This window comes from Scyliorhinus canicula, chromosome 1, assembly GCF_902713615.1.
Source record: "Scyliorhinus canicula chromosome 1, sScyCan1.1, whole genome shotgun sequence".
Taxonomy (NCBI): Eukaryota; Metazoa; Chordata; class Chondrichthyes; order Carcharhiniformes; family Scyliorhinidae; genus Scyliorhinus; species Scyliorhinus canicula.
This window is the reverse complement of record NC_052146.1, coordinates 96,194,542-96,216,001: the sequence shown is the minus strand read 5'-3', so window position 1 is coordinate 96,216,001 and position 21,460 is coordinate 96,194,542. Positions and strand designations below refer to the sequence as shown.

At 49.8% G+C, this 21,460-nt stretch overlaps 1 protein-coding gene across 1 annotated transcript in view; it reads right to left on the bottom strand.

The window, feature by feature from the left end:
* Window positions 1–21,460, bottom strand: part of sdc3 (syndecan 3) — a 285,025-nt gene that overhangs the window by 163,727 nt on the left and 99,838 nt on the right. The gene's annotated exons all lie outside the window — the stretch shown is intronic.

The window sequence follows — 21,460 nt, the reverse complement described above, 5'->3', positions numbered from 1 at the left end:
ATCTGAATATTCCCCAAGTCTGTAAACTCAGATATTACATGTCAAAGAAATTGGGCTAATTGTGGATAATGTTGACACCACAGAATTCCATTAATACTGAGGAGGTGTGGTGGTTCATGGCTTCAAGTGGCCGCGCAACCCCCCCCGCCCCCCGCCCCCCGCCACCCCCCGCCACCACCCTCTTCCCTCCTGACCTTATCCACCGGGGAATATGACCCGACAATAGCGTGCTGGCTGGACGGCCAGAATAGCCATAGGGCAGCATGGTAGCATAGTGGTAGCCCAGTTTTTTCACAGCTCCAGGGTCCCAGGTTCGATTCCTAGTTTGGGTCACTATCTGTGTGGAGTCTCCCCGTGTTTGCGTGGATTTCCTCAGGGTGCTCCGGTTTCCTCCCACAGTCCAAAGATGTGCAGGTTAGGTGGATTGGCCATGCTAAATTGACCTTAGTGTCTAAAAAAGGTTAGGTGGGGTTACGGGGATAGGGTAGAGGTGTGGCGATAGGGGGAGGTATGGGCTTAGCTGGGCTGCTCTTTCCCAGGGCCAGTGCAGATTCGATGGGCCGAATGGCTTCCTTCTTCACTGTCAATTCTATGATTCTATGGAGGAGGGGGGAGTTGTGAGCCCGAGACAGCTGATGGAGCAGTGTGCACATTTGACAGCAATATTTCCTGCAGTTAGTGCAACAGCACCTTCCTCTTCAGCTGCCACCACCTTGGAGGTTGGGGACACCATTATCTTCAAGTCAAGTCAAATCCCGACTTGGGTATGTGTTTCCCCCGCCCATCCCCCACCTATGACAGTGACAAAGTCAGGATCCTGGAAACCCTGACCCAACGTCATTGTGGCAACGCCATCAGGCCATGGAGCAGTGGGGATCCAGGAGAAGGGATGTCCGCACTCTCCAAAGGGAACCAGAGATGGGAAATCACTGTCAGCACTTTCCAACATCATTCACGTCCTGTGAACATACTTTTAAATAAAACACACAGTGCAGTGACACTGTTAAGAATGGAAATAAAATGAAAGTTTATTTCTCTCCTCTTGCCAATGGTGATGATCGATGCTGGGCAAAAAGCTCAAGGCTGCCGGCTGCCTTCCACCACCTCAGCAACCATGTTTCACCATTCATGAATGAGCATCAGGGCTATTTGACTAGAGGGGGCTATGCAATGGAGCCCAAAACTGCCCTCATTCCCTACTTTCCAACACCAATATTGTCCCCCCGAATCTTTCCTGTTGTTTGCAGTCTGTTTATTTCAATATGTGGGCAGGATTCTTTCAGCCCGGGGCAGGGCCAGAGAATCGCCTTGGCCGGTGCGAATCGTGCCACGCCACCCCGACGCCGGGACATGATTCTCCGCAGAGAATCAGGCCAAGCGGCCGTAACAGAAACCCTGAGTCCCGCCGGCGCCGTTCTAACCTGCTCTCAGCCAGCGGAACCTCGCCGTGGAAGGGTTCGGGGTGGCCTGTGTGTGTGTGGGGCGGGGGGGGGGGGGGTCGACCCCAGGGGGGCCTCCGTTGTGGCCTGGCTCGCGGCCAACCGATCGGCGGGCCAGCCTCTCGGGCTGGGGGCCTCCTTTCTTCCGCACCGGCCCCTTTAGCCTTACGCCATGTTGCGTCGGGGGGCCGGCGCGGAGGAGGGAGCCACTGTGCATGCGCGCTTTGGCGCCGGTCCCACTGTGCATGCGGGTTGGCACTGTTGCCACTACGCATGCACGGACCCTGCAGCACCCAGTTGACGCTGGGATCAGCAGCTGGAGTGGTGAGGGTCGCTCCAGTGCCATGCTGGCCCCTGCAGGCCATGTTGATGCCGTCGAGAAACACGACGGTGTTTGCGACGGCGTCAACACTTAACCTCAGGATCAGAGAATCCCGCCCGTGGTGTCTTTGAGGGTGTTTTGCTTGGCTGAACACACACTATATTTTAAATGGGACAACCAGTGAGCAGATTACTGTGCATCCACGCTCATAAACCTTAGAGTGAAAACTTATCGCCGGCCAGAGGTCAAGGCCAGTGAACGTACCTCGTTTCACCAAAGGCAGCAGAGACTCAGGTAAGTACCACTGAACCGAGATCACAAAAGTCACAACAAGCCATGGATTTTCCTGCTCTGTAAGGCTTACTTCTACACTGCACTGCTGAACAAATTAGCAGGAGTCTGCTTCATGAAGACAAAATAAGCAGGGGCTACGGGAAGAATGCGCCAGAAACGTGCTCCACGAAACGCAGCAAGTTACCTGATGATATCTGTAATGCAAAGATGGGTCTGTGCCAAAATTTAACTGAGGCAATGGCAGAGCCATCCAGAATGACAATTCCAGATTTGGCAATAAGAACATAAGAACATAAGAACTAGGAGCAGGAGTAGGCCATCTGGCCCCTCGAGCCTGCTCCGCCATTCAATTAGATCATGGCTGATCTTTTGTGGACTCAGCTCCACTTTCCGGCCCAAACACCATAACCCTTAATCCCTTTATTCTTCAAAAAACTATCTATCTTTACCTTAAAAACATGTAATGAAGGAGCCTCAACTGCTTCACTGGGCAAGGAATTCCATAGATTCACAACCCTTTGGGTGAAGAAGTTCCTCCTAAACTCAGTCCTAAATCTACTTCCCCTTACTTTGAGGCTATGCCCCCTAGTTCTGCTGTCACCCGCCAGTGGAAACAACCTTCCCGCATCTATCCTATCTATTCCCTTCATAATTTTAAATGTTTCTATAAGATCCCCCCTCATCCTTCTATATTCCAACGAGTACAGTCCCAGTCTACTCAACCTCTCCTCATAATCCAATCCCTTCAACTCTGGGATTAACCTAGTGAATCTCCTCTGCACACCCTCCAGCGCCAGTACGTCCTTTCTCAAGTAAGGAGACCAAAACTGAACACAATACTCCAGGTGTGGCCGCACTAACACCTTATACAATTGCAACATAACCTCCCTAGTCTTAAACTCCATCCCTCTAGCAATGAAGGACAAAATTCCATTTGCCTTCTTAATCACCTGTTGCACTTGTAAACCAACCTTCTGTGACTCATGCACTAGCACACCCAAGTCTCTCTGAACAGCGGCATGCTTTAATATTTTATCGTTTAAATAATAATCCCGTTTGCTGTTATTCCTACCAAAATGGATAACCTCACATTTGTCAACATTGTATTCCATCTGCCAGACCCGAGCCCATTCACTTAACCTATCCAAATCCCTCTGCAGACTTCCAGTATCCTCTGCACTTTTCGCTTTACCACTCATCTTAGTGTCATCTGCAAACTTGGACACATTGCCCTTGGTCCCCAACTCCAAATCATCAATGTAAATTGTGAACAATTGTGGGCCCAACACGGATCCCTGAGGGACACCACTAGCTACTGATTGCCAACCAGAGAAACACCCATTTATCCCAACTCTTTGCTTTCTATTAATTAACCAATCCTCTATCCATGCTACTACTTTACCCTTAATGCCATGCATCTTTATCTTATGCAGCAACCTTTTGTGTGGCACCTTGTCAAAGGCTTTCTGGAAATCCAGATATACCACATCCATCGGCTCCCCGTTATCTACTGCACTGGTAATGTCCTCAAAAAATTCCACTAAATTAGTTAGGCATGACCTGCCTTTTACGAACCCATGCTGCGTCTGCCCAATGGGACAATTTCTATCCAGATGCCTCGCAATTTCTTCCTTGATGATAGATTCCAGCATCTTCCCTATTACCGAAGTTAAACTCACTGGCCTATAATTTCCTGCTTTCTGCCTACCTCCTTTTTTAAACAGTGGCGTCACGTTTACTAATTTCCAATCCACCGGGACCACCCCAGAGTCTAGTGAATTTCGGTAAATTATCACTAGTGCATCTGCAATTTCCCTAGCCATCTCTTTTAGCACTCTGGGATGCATTCCATCAGGGCCAGGAGACTTGTCTACCTTTAGCCCCATTAGCTTGCCCATCACTACCTCCTTAGTGATAGCAATCCTCTCAAGGTCCTCACCTGTCATAGCCTCATTTCTATCAGTCGCTGGCATGTTATTTGTGTCTTCCACTGTGAAGACCGACCCAAAAAACCTGTTCAGTTCCTCAGCCAGTTCCTCATTTCCCATTATTAAAACTCCCTTCTCATCCTCTAAAGGACCAATATTTACCTTAGCCACTCTTTTTTGTCTTATATATTTTTAAAAACTTTTACTGTCTGTTTTTATATTCTGAGCAAGTTTACTCTCATACTCTATCTTACTCTTCTTTATAGCTTTTTTAGTAGCTTTCTGTTGCCCCCTAAAGATTTCCCAGTCCTCTAATCTCCCAGCAATCTTTGCCGCTTTATATGCTTTTTCCTTCAATTTGATACTCTCCCTTATTTCCTTAGATATCCACGGTCGATTTTCCCTCTTTCTTCCGTCCTTCCTTTTTGTTGGTATAAACCTTTGCTGAGCACTGTGAAAAATCGCTTGGAAGGTTCTCCACTGTTCCTCAACTGTTCCACCATAAAGTCTTAGCTCCCAGTCTACCTTAGCTAGTTCTTCTCTCATCCCCTTGTAATCTCCTTTGTTTAAACACAAAACACTAGTATTTGATTTTACTTTCTCACCCTCCATCTGTATTTTAAATTCCACCATATTGTGATCGCTCCTTCCGAGAGGATCCCTAACTATGAGATCATGAATCAATCCTGTCTCATTACACAGGACAAGATCTAGGACCGCTTGTTCCCTCGTAGGTTCCATTACATACTGTTCTAGGAAACTATCGCGGATACATTCTATAAACTCCTCCTCACGGTTGCCTTGACCGACCTGGTTAAACCAATCGACATGTAGATTAAAATCCCCCATGATAACTGCTGTACCATTTCTACATGCATCAGTTATTTCTTTGTTTATTGCCTGCCCCACCATCTCATTACTATTTGGTGGCCGATAGACTACTCCTATCAGTGACTTTTTCGCCTTACTATTCCTGATTCCCACCCAAATGGATTCAACCTTATCCTCCATAGCACCGATGTCATCCCTTACTATTGCCCGGATATCATCCTTAAATAACAGAGCAACACCACCTCCCTTACCATCCACTCTGTCCTTCCGAATAGTTTGATACCCTCGGATATTTAACTCCCAGTCGTGACCATCCTTTAACCATGTTTCAGTAATGGCCACTAAATCATATTCATTTACGATGATTTGTGCCACCAACTCATTTACTTTATTCCGAATACTACGAGCATTCAGGTAAAGTACACTTATGTTGGTTTTTTTACCTCTGTTTTGAATCTTAACATCTCCAGTTTTATTCCTTTTGTTATTACTGGGCCTATTCACTGTGCTCCCCTCAGTCACTGTACCTTGTACTGTCGCCCTTATGAATTTCTGACTATGTCTTCTCTGCCTTGCATTTTTCCCCTTACTTCCTTTTGTTTCTGTCCCTGTTTTACTACCTTCCAACTTCCTGCATTGGTTCCCATCCCCCTGCCACATTAGTTTAAACCCTCCCCAACAGCTCTAGAAAACACCCCCCCTAGGACATCGGTTCCAGTCCTGCTCCAAAGGCCTGGTGTACAATCGGTAAACATTTGTATAACTTTCATTTACTGAGAACACCTAGAACAGTAGTGGAGCCTGTGGCATCAATTTCATTTTGCAATAAGGGCCAGGATTCTCCCCCAACCGGCGGGCGGGCCGTACTGCCGCCAAAGAGTGGCGTGAACCACTCTGGCGTCGGGCCGCCCGGAAGTTGCGCAATCCTCCGCACTTCCTAGGCCGGCGCTGGAGTGGTTGGCGGCGTGCCAACCGGCGTCGAAGGGCCTCCGCTGGCCGGCACAAGTTGGCGCATGCGCGGGAGCGCCAGCGTGTTCTGGCGCATGCGCAGGGGGTTTCTTCAACACGCCGGCCATGGCAGAGTTTTACAGAGGCCGGCGCAGAAGGAGAGTGCCCCCACGGCACAGGCCCGCCCGCAGATCAGGCCACCGTGCGGGACCCCCTCCGGGGCTGGATCCTCTCAACCCCCCCCCCCAGAGGACTCCGCAGGCCCCCTCAGAGCCAGGTCCCGCCAGTATGGACTTGTGTATTTCACGCCGGGGGGACCGGCCGAAAACGGGCGGCCGCTCAGCCCACCGGGGCCCAGAGAATCTCCAGGGGGGGCACTGCCAACGGCCCCCGACTGGCGCGATGTGATCCCAGCCCCCGCCAAAAAAACTGCGCCAGAGAATTCGGCAGCCGGCATCGGAGCGGCGGGGCAGGATTCACGCCGCTCCCCGGCGATTCTCCGACCCAGCGGGTGTCGGAGAATCCCGCTCAACGTCTTTCTAAGTATAAAAGGGGTCAAAATAGCAAACGTGCCAGGTGTTACTCAAAAATGAAAATCGCTTATTGTCACGAGTAGGCTTCAATGAAGTTACTGTGAAAAGCCACTAGTCGCCACATTCCGGCGCCTGTTCAGGGAGGCTGGTACGGGAAACGGATTAACATGCTCGCCTCTGAGTCAAAAAGCATGTGGGTTTGTGAATGCCACTCCGGGGATTAGAACACAGAATCTCAGGCTGACACATTAACACGAAGTGTTAAACCCACGTGGTGTCTGGCTGTCTTGCAGGTGGATATAAAAGATCCCATGACACTTATATCAAATAATAGGGGAGTTCTCCCCAGTCACCTGGTAAATTGTTATCACTGAAACAGATTATCTGGTCATTATCACATTCCTATCTGCGGAACCTTGCTGTGTGCAAATTGGCTAATGTTCCCTACATTACAACAGTGACAACTCTTCAAATAATTACTTCATCTGTTGTAAGGGGCTTTGGGACTTTCTGGGGTCATGATAGGCACTACAGTATAGAAAAATGCACATTCCTTCTTTCCTTAAGTGACAGAGAGGAATTCCACAGTAGAGGAGGTCTATAGCTTGGAGGAAAGGAGACAGTTTGACTGCTGCAGCATGTAGAAATAAGGAACTGTGCAAGGACAATAATTGGCACACAAATGTGTTGAATTTCACAAAGGATATTAATAGAGCTTGGACATTTCCGTATTCATCAGCATTAAATTAACAGTGGATTTCGCCACTTGCTTATTCGGAATCTCTGACACGTTAAACAAACCCCGAAATTGACCTTCCCCAGTTCAATCTCTTTCAATTTCCTTTCTCTCAATTATTTTGCCTCGCACACAGCAGTTCAACAACGAAAAAGGGTTTTTGTGGGGTTTTTTTTATGTTGCACCAACATTACACACTTACGGGGGCAGCAGGGTGGCGCAAGTGGTTAGCCCGGTTGCCGCATGGCGCCGAGGTCCCAGGTTCGATCCTGCCTCTGGATCACTGTCCGTGTGGAGTTTGCACATTCTCCCCGTGTTTGTGTGGGTTTCACCCCCACAACCCAAAAGATGTGCAGGCTAGGTGGATTGGTCATATTAAATTGCCCCTGAATTTGAAAAAATGAATTGGATACTCCAAATTTATATTTAGAAAATAACACTCTTTGTCCAGAATACAACATCACAAACCCCATTATTCTGCCCCCTTTATGTCGGCTTGTTGAATCACCCAGCGGGATGCATCAAGACAGCTTCCCCCACTGACAGGGCCGTCCAGCCATGCAGGAAAAAACAGCATAATCTCACCCACAATCCACCGTGTGTAATGCCTTGTATGTTGCAGGATCATCCTTCTGGTATCCCCTGCCCCTGACCATAACCCCAAGCAGAATCCAGCAATGAGGAGGTAATGGACAGTGATGTGAGCCCCCAAAGGCCAGCCCGAGACACCCCAGAGCACCAGTCCAGGAACGACACCAACTTCCCATCACAGCTGTCACCAACACCCTCCACAATCCCATAAACACTCACCTTGGTTGGGCATGTTCGTGAAAAGGCTCCTGGGGCACTATCTGGTGAGCACCACACACACGTACTGTGGTATATCAGGTGGAGGTAGGAACCTCCCGAGGGGGCAGTGAGTCGGAGGGCAGCCCGGCCCCAGGGACTAGCTGCCGTCCAGATGGGTCGGAAAGGGCAGTCCCATCAATAATGATGACACAGAGCCAGGGACTACATGAGGGACTGCCAGCAACTATCCAGCGCCTGCAGGTGCAGTTGGGGGAGTCCAACCGCCTGCAGGGGCAGGAGGCGGTGCCAAAAATGCATGCCACCCAGGCCAACACCACACGTGTGGCGTCCGTGTTGGAGGCCTTGGGGGTGAAGGTAACTGCCATGGGTCAAGAAGCCCACGGTCTGGGGCACTCTGTGCGTGCAGTGGCTGAGGCACAGGACAGGAATGCCCTGCCAGAGCTTGGTTCAATCACAACAGGTTATGATTGAGGCTGGGAGCAGCATGGTGGCACAGTGGTTAGCATTGCTGACTCACGGTGCCGAGGTCCCAGATTCGATCCCGGTTCTGGGTCACTGTCCGTGTGTAGTTTGCACATTCTCCCCATGTTTGCCCAAAAGATGTGCAGATTAGGTGGATTAGCCAAGCTAAATTGCCCTTTAATAGGAAGAAATGAATTGGGTTCTGTAAATTTATTTTTAAAAAGACTGAGGCTGGCTGGCCTGAGCCAGTCCCGGGGGAGATGGCACAGTTTCTGTGCTCCATGGCAGCGTGCAAGGAGACCTGGTCGAGACAAGAGTGGGCCCCCAGGACTGGCAGCACCAGATGGCGGATGAACCCTGGGAGTTTACTCCGGATGCACCCCATCTCACGGATAGCCTGGGGACCATCGGGCACCCCGAGAGAGGAGGAGGTGATGTGGCCCTGCCAGTGACTCCTGCAGGGAAAGTGCCGGGACACCAAAGCGTCTTGGACATCCCCCTCCCCTCCAGTCCTTGGCGCATCTGGTGGGCAACGGACAGAACAGGGTGGCACCAAGCCACTTGGGCCAACGGCCCAACCCACCCAGGTCCGACCGCTTTAGAGGATGGCTGCCTTGTCACAGGGCGGGATTCACAGCAGGCTGCCTGGGGATCCACCTAGGTGTAGCATTAGGGCCTGTAAGGCCAGAAAGGTAGACACCAGTTAAGTAGGTGTAACACATAGGACAGCGTTAGGGGCTAGGGCACAAATCTTTATAGTGATGTTCACATGTTATTTGCATAATAAACACCTGTGCACAAAAGTTCCAACTTGTCTTGGTGCTCTGTCAGCAGGGTGTGAGGACTAGGCTGGGCTGGCTTCAGAGGGAGTGCTGAGGGGAGGGGGACGGCGGTAACAGGCAAACAGTGGAGGTGGTCATTGGGCGGGGCTCCCAGTTCAGACCTTGATGTCGCCCTGCCCCTCCCTCTCATCTAACCAACCCCCCACACCCAATTCCCACCTCCGCCACCCCGAGGGCTCGATGGGACCTTGTGATGGATTGGCCAGCTCACATGCAGGGATCACGCAGGTGGATGGTGGCAAGAGCTACCATGGCAGGAGTCAGATGTTGTCAAACGATGCAGAGCATCAGAGCTTATCGCAGAGCGGGTCGTCATCATCCTACATCCCATGGACCAGACCCGCTGTCACTGTCAACTCAGGGGTCGTTTGTGTGTGCGTCGGATGGAGGGTCATGGGAGGGGTGGTCAGCCGGGGTATGTTCGTGTCATTAGTGAGGCCCCCTAGTCGGTGAACCTTGAGGCAATTAAAATACCCTGTGCACGCCAGCCCTGGCGCACACGTTTGTGGTCTCCTATTCCTGCCTGGCCATCCACCGCATCCTCCTCGTCGGACAAGGCGTGACATTCATCCCCCTCCTCCAGCATGCCGCCCCACTTCTGCACAATGTTATGGAAGATGCAGCAGGCCACCATGATGTGGGAGACTCTCGGAGCGCTAAACTGGAGGGCCTTCTGGAGTGGTTCAGGCACCTGGATGCATGTTCAGGATGCCGATAGACTGCTCGATCATGCCCCTGGTCGCTGCATGGGTATCATTGTAGTGGGTCTCCACATCGGTCTGTGGCCTCCGGATAGGCATCATCAGCCATGACCACAACAGATAACCCCTGTCGCCCAAGAGACAACCCCTCACCCGGGAGAGCGCTTCAAAAGTGTTGGGTACTATCGAGTGCGCCAGGATTAAGGCATCATGCACACTGCCCAGGTATCGGGCACAGATGTGCAGCTCATGATCACTCACCAGCTGCACGTTCATCGAGTGGAACCCCTTTCAGTTTGTGAAGACCAGCCTGTCGTCGACCCGTGCTCGTAGGGGGACATGCATCATGTCTATCACCCTCTGGACCCAGGGCATCCCGCAAAGGCGCGAACCCCTCTGCCCAGGCAGCTCGGTCCATATCCAGGCTGATGTATTGCGCAGACCGGTCATATAGGGCCACCGTGATGGCGTGGATGCACCTGTGCACTGAGGTCTGCGAGTTTCTGGACAGGTCAACATTCAGCATCTGGAAGGAACCTGGTGCATAAAGGTTCAGGGACCGTCACCTTACGGCCACCGGGAGAGGGCGTCCTCCCCCATACCTCTGCGGTTCCAGGTGCGCCCGGTGGGGGAGGGGAGCACCCAGACCTACAGCCCATCCCCTGGTCACCACCCTTACTACACCCGGACCTGGCAAATGACCCCCCCCCCCCCCCCCCACTCCCCCCCAGCAGCCCATGGCCGTGCCTCTGGGAACATGTCATACCTCCTCAGCAGCCACGGCGCCTGATTTCTAATTTTTAAAACCACAAATGAAACGCGCCTTCGGTAATTCCTCCTGGCAGAGGCAGTGCATCGCGGAGGCCCCGGAGAATACTGGGGCAGGCCTGTTAATGATATGCCAACGACGTTTCCTGTACATGTGGAGTAGAATGCATTGACACCACTGTCGAGGCACCAGAGCATGGCATTCCGTCGGACGCATGGAATCGGCCACGATTCCCGCCTCACACACTATTCTCTGCCCAATTGCGTTTCGCAATTCCAGCATTGCTGGATGGAGAATCCCGCCCCCTTTATTTTACCAAACTGGCAAATATAGGAACAGAAGGCGCCCATCCAATATACAATTAAATCATGGTAAATCTGTATTTCAACTTCCACATTACCTGCTTTTGAGCCATGATTCTTGAGACCCTTGGCTATCAAAAACTTATTAATCTCAAGTGTTGAAACTTTTTATTCGATCCTTAGCAATAAGAGACAGTTCCATATTGCCGCAACATTTTGCACCTCTCTTAAAATGGGGCAAATTCATGCAGATCTTGAGTTCCTCGCCAGTTAAATGTCTGTTAAAATATTTAATTAATTCCCATCTGCAAATTCTTTGATCTTCTCTTCCATTTTTTTCCTGCAGGCCCCAGGACACCAGCCGACACTCGGTTACAGGTGACACAGGGCTATGGTTCCACAAGTGCAAGCTGCTGTCTCATACGCTACTGAAATGATCAGACTGTGCGTAGGGGATGGCAGTAAGTGCCATCAGTAATAATGCCATCAGAACCCAACAGCAATAGTTTTTTGGTGGTACTGGAATGCGCCCATAATAATGGAGTGTGATTTTAATTAGCAGTAACTTTCAAAATGGCACAAAAACTTGAAAAGAAAACTTTTTCAGAAGTATGTGGAAAGAGTAGGAGAGTGGGTTATTTGGATAGGCCTTTCAAAGAGCCGGGCGTGGTGGGGGGGGGGGGGGGGGGCAAAAAGATAAATCCAGTTCAAAATTATTAAACTCCAGCATCAATCAGTAATCCAGGCACCAGTAATACTGGAGTTCCATGTTAAAATCTACAAGAACAGTTTTCAAAATTGAGGGGGAGGCTCCCGTTATCAGTAACACCCCACAGGAGGTGCAATTATGATAAGTGGGTATTGCTTTTTGTTCTGTAACAAAATCCAGACTTCTGAGTGGCAAATCCACTGTTAGCCAAATGGAAAGGAAAGGGAAAAATGTTCTCTCCTGAAAGAGTTAATGAAATCTGGCTCAGAAGTGGTAACATAAGGGCCAGTACCCCCACTAGTCCGGGCCGGAAGCTCTTGTTAAGGGCTTGTTATAGGTTTTGTAAAGGCTCCTTTCTTTAAGTGACAGTGTGGTCTAGTAGCTTATTTGAGATGTGACCCAGGATCAATGACCAGCATTCAGATAATTGCACTGAAGAAAGACTGCAGCAAGCAGTCTATTGGCACATACTGAATAGAGCATGGCCTTGTGCTATAAATTGCTATCGCAGAGCTCATTCTACTCCCTTTGATCGCAGTTCACCATGTCACAGTTTCAAGTCTTGGTCTGGCAAAAATACCTAAACTGCTAATTATTCATTAGGCACAAGGAGGGCTGGTTTAGCTCAGTTGGCTGGAAAGCTGGTTCGTAATGCAGAGCAAGGCCAACAGCGTGGGTTCAATTCTCTTACCAGCTGAAGTTATTCATGAAGGCCCTGTCTTCTCAACCTTGCCCGTCAACTGAGGTGTGGTGATCCTCAGGTTAAATCACCACCAGCCAGCTCTCCTCCTCAAAGGGGAAAGCAGCCTATGATCATCTGGAACTACTTTACATGGGGAAATAAATTTGAAAACTGCCCAGCATTGGCCAGTCCCTGTACATAACACCAGGGGAATGCTACGGAGGAGCAAATTTGGTATAAATGTGCAAATCCGACTCTTTCTTCCAGCCCCTCAAAGATACTTGGTGCGTGTGGAGTGGTTTGGTCTTGGCCTATATGCAACTCCAGTCCCAATGGGGTACTCTCTTAACTACCTTCTGAATTGGACCAGCAGGCAGCTCGTTTATAACTGGGGATGGGTAATAAATGCCAGCCTTGACAATAATGGTCACATCCCAAGATGAGATAAACAAATAATCAGTTTCAGGGCCCAGCAAAGTGTGGCGTATGTTAGCAATCCATGACATTGGGGATATTTATTTAAATTGGATACAAGAAAGAATATTAGAATTTTCACTGCAATCTGGTCAATTGAATCTCCTGAAATCAGCCCTAAAGGATGTCAGAATATCAAACGGCACCATTCTGACTCCAGCATCTTGCCTGCACCAGACACAACTCAAGCTGCCATGTTCCTATTAATCCTGCTATTTCCAGTTTTAATTTAATTGTTATTGGACACTGCAGCCACCTCTGTACTTTATGTGCAGAGGATTTGTCTATCCCGGCAGGCAAAGACTGATTCCAGTGGACTGGGCGAACGGGACCAGCTTAATATCCAATAGTCTTGAAGGCAGGTTAGCACGTCATGGACTACGTCGAGATCGACAAGACATCCCGGTCAGCCACTGGCTCCCGATCCATCTACAGCATCTAGATTTGGCTTGCCACTGGACCTAAGCTAGGTCAGGGGGAGAGAATGTGGCTGTCGGTGAGCAACTCTCCCTCATGATAAACCAATTCATGCACATTCATCATCTCTTTCCACATTGGATTGTACAGGATATACAGCACAGAAACATTCAGCCTAATCAGTCCATGCCAGTGTTCATGCTCGATTCAAGCCTCCTTCTGTCTTTCCTCATTTAACGGCATCATCATAGGAGGAACTTCTTCACCCAAAGGGTTGTGAATCTATGGAATTCCTTGCCCAGTGAAGCAGTTGAGGCTCCTTCATTACATGTTTTTAAGGTAAAGATAGATAGTTTTTTGAAGAATAAAGGGATTAAGGGTTATGGTGTTCGGGCCGGAAAGTGGAGCTGAGTCCACAAAAGATCAGCCATGATCTCATTGAATGGCGGAGCAGGCTCGAGGGGCCAGATGGCCTACTCCTGCTCCTAGTTCTTATGTTCTTATGTTCTTATACCCCTTTATCCCCCTCTCTATAATATGCTTACCTAGCTTCCCCTTAAATGCAATTAGACTTTCCACTTCAACCACTCCCTGTGGCAACAAATTCCACATTCTTGCCACTCACGTCTCTATCGGGTTTCCTGTTGATGATCTTATATTGGTGGTCTTCAGTTATGCTTTTTCTCACAAGAGGGAACATTCAGGCGATCAAAACCTTTCATAATTATAAAGACCTCTCTTAGGTCATCCTTCAGTCTTCTCCTTTTGAGAGAAAAGAGATCCAGCCTGTGCATTCTCTCTTGCTATGTATACCTCTTCATTTTTGGTATCTTACTTGTAAATCATTCTTGCATCTTCTTCAGAGCCTCAACATAATTTTTATAATATGGTGACCCGAGTACATAGTCATCCAGGTGTAGTCTGAGCAAGGTTCAATACAAGTTTAGTATAACTTCTTTATTTTTCAATTCTATCCCTCTAGGAATTTTACACTGGCAGTTGACTTGTTTTTTTTAATATCAGGTGGAAAAGGAGTTGATGTAAAAGACCGCCAAGATTCTCCAATCTTGCGGCCAAGTTCCAACATCGGCGTGAAAACCGGCGCCAACCGGTCAATGGTCCCCAATATTGAGGAATGCTCCCTTTCCTAGGGGGCTAGATCAGCACCAGAGTGGTCCCCACAGTTCCAGCAGACGCGGAACAGCCGGCACGAGTTCGTGCATGCGTGAAACAGCCGTCGTAATTCTGCGCATGTGCGAGCGTTCCCGTCTCCGCACCGGCCTCCGGGCAATATGGCGGACCCAGCGAGGAGGAACATAGGCCCCCACGGAACCAGCCCGCCCGCCGATCGGTAGGCCCTGATTGCGGGCCAGGCCACCGTTGGTGCCCCCCCGGGGTCGGATACCCCCCCACCCCCACCCCCTCCAGAAAGGCCCCCGCAGACACACCTTCCAGGTCTCGTCGTGTGGGACCTGAGTAACCCACGCCGGCAGGACTCGGCGGTCACTCAACCCGTCGGGGCCCGGAGAATCGCCAGGGGGGCCGCTTTCAATGGCCCCCGACCAGGCGCGGGGTCATAGAATCCCAGCCCCCATTGCACTCTTTGGAAGAAGAGCAGGAGAGTCCTCGCCAGTGTCCCTTAGTCAACATTGCAAACAGATCATCTGGTCATTAAGACATTGCTGTTTGTTGGAGCTTGCTCTGCACAAAAATGGCTTTCCTCCATTACAACAGTGACTACATTTCAAAAGCACTTCCTTGGCTGTAAAGCACTTTTGAACGACCTGAGGTTGTGAAAAGCGCTACATAAATATAAATCTTTTTTATTGACCCTGATCCCATGGGGAACTCCTTTGTAAAGATTGGCCGGGAGGTGTGAAAAATGGTTCTGTAGTTAACATAACTTCAACTGCATTTCTGTAATAAGACAGAACCCATGGCAATGGAGTCAGAGCATTTCCGCTGTTCCCACCTGAAGGCAGCAAGTAGTTATGTACTGTGCTCAGGATGATCCCTGATTTGTCACTTGGTCTGGGTTGAGACAACTGACCTCACCTGGGTTTGAGTAGGGGTGGCACGCTGGAAACAGAACCAGAGAGGATTAACAAAACCTTCAAGGCCTTCTACCAAGAGCTGTACACCTCAGAGCCCCCAACGGGGAAGGCTGGGATGAACCGGTTTCTTGATGGACTGGACATTCCAGTCGTGGGAGAGGGCAGAAAGCGGGATATGGAAGCACCACTAGCACTGGGAGAGATCATGGACAGCATTAGCTGTCATGCAGACGGGGAAGGCGCCGGGACCGGACGGATTCCCGGCGGACTTCTACAAAAAAGTGGGTTTCCTCCTGGTGCTCCGGTTTCCTCCCACAGTCCAAAGATGTGCGGGTTAGGTGGATTGGCCATGCTAAATTGCCCGTAGTGTCCTAAAAAGTAAGGTTAAGGGGGAGTTGTTGGGTTACGGGTATAGGGTGGATACGTGAGTTTGAGTAGGGTGATCATTGCTCGGCACAACATCGAGGGCCGAAGGGCCTGTTCTGTGCTGTACTGTTCTAAATTCTAAATTCTAAAGCGCTGGCCCCGCACCTACGGGAGATGTTCACAGACTCGCTAGTTAGGGGCACACTGCCACCCATGTTATCACAGGCCTCAATCTCACTGATACCTAAGAAAGACAAAGACCCAACGGAATGTGGGTCATACAGACCCATATCTCTGCTGAACGCAGACACCAAAATACTGGCCAAAGTCCTAGCCAAAAGGCTAGAAGACTGTGTACCTGAGGTGATCACAGAGGACCAGACAGGCTTCGTCAAAGGTAGACAGCTTACCTCGAACATCAGGCGCCTGCTGAACGTGATAATGACCCCCTCCGGGGAGAGAACACAAGAGGTGATCATCTCCCTGGACACAGAAAAGGCCTTCGACAGAGTCGAATGGAAATACCTCATAGAGGTACTGGAGTGGTTCGGGCTTGGAACAGGGTTCACCGCTTGGGTAAAGCTCCTATACAACGCTCCCATGGCGAGCGTACGGACCAACAATACCAACTCCCAATACTTCCAGCTGCACGGGGCACCAGACAAGGATGCCCACTGTCCCCGCTGCTGTTCGCACTAGCACTCGAACCGCTAGCAATCGCGCTCAGGGCGGCAAAAAATTGGAGGGGGATCCGAAGGGGAGGCAGAGAGCACAGAGTCTCACTCTATGCAGATGATCTGCTCCTCTACATCTCGGACCCACAAAGCAGCATGGACGGAATCATCGCACTCCTGAAAGAGTTTGGAGCCTTCTCGGGCTACAAACTCAACATGAGCAAAAGCGAGATCTTCCCAATACACCCGCAAGGGGGGGGGGGGGGGGGGGGGGGGGGGGGGGCAGCAGCACTAAAGGGGCTTCAAACAAGCCCGACACAAATTCCGCTACCTGGGGATCCAAATAGCCCATGACTGGAAAGGGATCCACAAATGGAACCTCACCAGCCTGACGGAGGAAGTAAAAAAGGACCTGCAAAGATGGAACACACTCCCACTCTCCCTCGCGGGGAGAGTCCAGACGATCAAAATGAACGTACTGCCCAGGTTCCTCTTCCTGTTTAGATCCATTCCGATCTACATCCCCAAGGCCTTTTTCAAAGCGCTGCACAAACTTATCATGGCGTTCGTATGGGGGGGGGTAAAAATGCTAGGATCCCAAAGAAGGTCCTACAAAAAACAAAATCCGGGGGGGGGGGGGGGGGGGGGGGGGGGCTAGCCCTCCCGAACCTACAATTCTACCACTGGGCGGCAACAGCCGAGCGAGTAAGGGGATGGATCCAGGAGCCGAGTGGGTGCGTGCAGAGGAGGCCTCCTGCATGGGGACCTCCCTCCGGGCCCTCGCCACGGCAGCACTCCCATCCCCACCCAAAAAACACTCCAGCAGCCCAGTGGTGACAGCCACCCTCCAATCCAGCAACCAACTGCGGCAGCAATTTGGCCTGACCAAAATATCGGACAAGGCTCCCATCTGCAACAACCATAGGTTCACACCAGCACTGACTGACGCCACCTTCAAAAGGTGGAGGCAGGACGGGGGGACACTGACAGTCAGGGACCTATACATGGACGACAGGATCGCAACACTGGACGAACTGACAGAGAAATTTTGACTAGCCGGGGGGAACGAGCTACGGTACCTGCAGCTCAAAAACTTCTTACGAAAGGAGACAAGGACGTACCCACAACCGCCAGACACTACTGGAAGACCTACTGGACGCAAATATCCTAGAGAAAGGGAACTGTAGCGACATGTATGACCAACTGGTAGAAAGGGACGACACCGTAATGGACGCAACAAGAAAGAAATGGGAGGATGACCTGGGGATTGAGATAGGGTGGGGACTCTGGAGTGAAGCACTGCATAAGGTCAACTCCACCTCCACGTGCGCAAGGCTCAGCCTGACGCAACTAAAAGTGGTACATAGAGCCCACTTAACAAGAAACCGTATGAGTAGGTTCTTCCCGGAGGTGGAGGACAGATGTGAACGGTACCAAAGAGGCCCGGCCAACCACGCCCACATGTCCTGGTCTTGCCCCAGACTTGTGGAGTACTGGACAGCCTTCTTCGAGGCTATGTCCAAAGTGGTGGGGATGAGGGTGGAGCCATGCCCGATAGTGGCGGTCTTCGGGGTTTCAGACCAGCCAGATCTATTCCTGGGGAGGAGGGCGGACGCCCTTGCCTTTGCCTCCCTGATCGCCCGCCGTAGAATCCTGTTTGGCTGGCGGTCAGCAGCACCGCCCAGAGCTGCAGACTGGCTGTCCGACCTCTCGGAATCTCTCCAAATGGAGAAAATCAAATTCGCCATCCGAGGGTCAGACGACGGCTTCCACAGAACGTGGGAGCCATTCATGCAATTGTTCCGGGACCTGTTTGTGGCCAACGAACAAGAGGAAGAATAGTCGGGTGGCCAAGAATCAGGGGAAAATGGACGGGAATCGGGGGAAGGTAGCCGGGGGGGGGGGTGCTACGGGTTCGTTATGGGGGTTTGTTCGCATGGTTTTACGCTTATTTTTGTTTTCTTGTTAATTTATTGTTTTTGTATTGGAGGGGAGGGGTTACTGTTTTTCTCTGTTGTGATAAAAATTTGTTGTTGAAAACTTGAATAAAAATTATTCCAAAAAAAAAGGGTTTGAGTAGGGGTGGTGGAGAAGAGCAGGGTGGGTGGCGAGAGGGGAACCATCTTTAGGGCTAGTGTACCCACTCCTGATGGTGATCAAGTGACTTGGATAAACTAAGGAACAAGAAGTATTACTTTAACAAGATTGTTTCTTAGGTAAATGAAGGATTCAATGGATTCGTTAGTTCCAGAGATTTTTAAATTATTTTATTTCTATATTTTAATAAGAATTTCGATCCACACCGTGTTGGATTTATGTCAAAAATAAAATTCAGTGTTTGGGAGAGCCAGATGGAGAGGGACACATAGAGAGAGGTGGAGAGTAAGTTTATGTGCGAGTAGGGTTGAAGGGCAATGCACAATTTTCTCACACTGACTCCCTGTAGTCAGAATTATTAACAACGGGAATTATCACCATGTGTTAGACAAATCAGGAACAACAATGACATCTGTGAGGTGTTAGACACAGTTTTTCAAAAGGTACTGAAATAATAAACTGGTTATTCCCTCCATGGGACAACAGTTTAAGTTTCTGTTGGGATTAAATGAGAGCTCAAATCCCAATTCCCACCCTCCTCATATTGTTCTTCCCTCTATTGTCTCATTTCCACAGGTACCAGAGACCATTAGACATAGAATTAGGCCACTCGGCCCATCGAGTCTGCTCCACCATTCAATCATGGCTGATATTTTTCTCATCCCCATTCTCCTGCCTTCTCCTCATAACCCTGATCCCCTTATTAATCAAGAACCTATCTCTCTCTGTCTTAAAGACACTCAGTGATTTGGCCTCCACAGCCTTCTGCTGCCCATCAAGCAACCTCACGTCTAAGCTGGATGCAGCCAATCTGCTATTTCAAACATAGGTCGCTGTACAACAATTAGAGGCAGGAAATCAGCCCACTTCCCTGGCCCTTGTTCTGAACAAAATAATTACCTCCAATTAAAGCAGTCACCTTTCTCGACCATTCTGCTGGAGAGATGGTGCACCTGAACACTTACCAATCAGGAGACATAATGATCAAAATTTCTGCTTCTTCCCCTGTCTGGTTCCATCCAATGGAGTCAAGCCATTTCAAAATCCTCACTCGAAACTCTGGTGAGCCTCATATTCACTTAAACATAGGACGCCCACACAGCGGAGAGAAACCTTCCAAATCAAATCGATTGTCAGGCAGTTACTTGACCTCGGCATCCCTTAAGAGATATAGGGTTAGGTGAAGTCAGATAGGAAAGTGCACACATACAGCATAAACACCAGTAAAGCCCAGATGGACCAAATGGTCAGTTTATGTGTTATGAATTCTATATAATTAAGCAATAGAGACAAGGATGCAAATGTCTTGTCGCTTTACATGTATATTAAAAGCCTTGCAAGTGTCACACATCCTGTAATTTCCCTCCCCATCGCCTGCCCGATGATTATAAAACTGCATCCAAGTGACTCAACATAAGCAACGTCACAGGCGATCAGCCAATATGATGCCCTGCAGCCTGATCCTTTGAAACATGTTGCCCAGTGCAAGGAATCAGGCTGGAATACAGTCCAGATGTTAACAGTTACTTGGCGAGTGCTAAAAGATTAATTCATCCATGGTATTTTAAGAAATAGCCGAAAAGGCATATCTTTAAGAATTTAGGCCTGCTGCTGCTATCTCCGTAACACATTGAGTGGAACTGAAACAAAAAGGATCTTCCGTTCTTACAAGTTTGGCTGGGTAGAGTTCTTGTGGTGCAGTGGGTCGCGCACTACCTCTGGACCAGAAGCTCCAGGTTTGAGTCGAACGGCAGGAGATCAGCCAATATGATGCTTCATTGCTTCATGGACGGCACATTCATAACGCAGTTCAACGGGCTGATAATCAGCTCAGGAATCCTTCCACCACCTCCTCTATTATTACCTAATAGGAAAAAGTGTGTGTGTGTGTGTGTTGTGAAGATACACTAAAAAGCACATGTTGGGCTGTATTCCCTGATTGTAATTATAGTTTCATTCGATGTTGAAGTTATTGGCATGAGGCTTCGTGCAAGGGAATGATGGTTGGTGTTCACAAACTTTAACGACTAAGAAACATTAATATCAGAATTTGTCACATTTTAATACAAAGTCAACTTTGAAGACTTTGGGCTCGATTCTCCGATCCTTGGCTATGTCCGCAGGATCGGTCTGGTCTTATGACTAGTAAGTCGGCGCTACCCCCGCACCGATCCTCCGTCCGGTGGGGGGCTAGCAACCACGCAGTGTAAAGCTGCGCAGCATAAAGCCCCCTGCGGCGGCCTGCCAAAAACTGTCCCCCTGGAACCCCCCTCGCCACCCCCCCACCAGTGCCCCCAGCCGCCGATGAATGCCCCCTGCCAGTGAAACAGCTCCCCCTCCCCCAGACTGTGCCGACGCTGGACACAGTCCGCAGCCGCCACGCAAGTTCCTCGAACGGTGTGAGCACGTGTCCCATGCCATCGGGGACTCAGCCCATCGGGGGAGGGTCTCACATGACATCTTGAGGCGGTACACACGGCGTGTGGTGTACTCCACGAGTATGACGTTTTGAAGGGGGAGGATCATTGCAAAAACGGCGCCGCCCCCCGATTCCGGCATGAGCAGGGATTCTCCAGCGATTGCCAAACGCGACCAGAAAATCCAGTCCACTGTGCTTCATTGGAGACACTGGAATATTTTAATACAATGGTAATGTGGTAGCCACAATTACACAGTTTTATAGCTGGCCCAGCAGCTAATAGAATTTCATAGAATTTACAGTGCAGCAGGAGGCCATTCGGCCCATCAAGTCTGCATCGGCCCTTACAAAGAGCACCCTACTGAAGCCCACGTATCTACCCTCTCTCCGCAACCTAGTAACTCCCACTTAACATTTTTTGGACACTAAGGGCAATTTAGTTGGGCTGATGGAGATGTAAATTAATTTTGAAGGATTGGAGGTTAGGATAAGAACCTGAGGGAAAGATTAGGAGATCTTGAAGAAGGTGCAGGGAACATCTTCTCAAATGATACCAAGGTTGCAATACTGCAGCGGCTTAAAGCACTTTTATTTCTAAATCAGAAGATTATGGATTCAAATCGCACAGACCTCAGTGCACAGAGGCGGGTA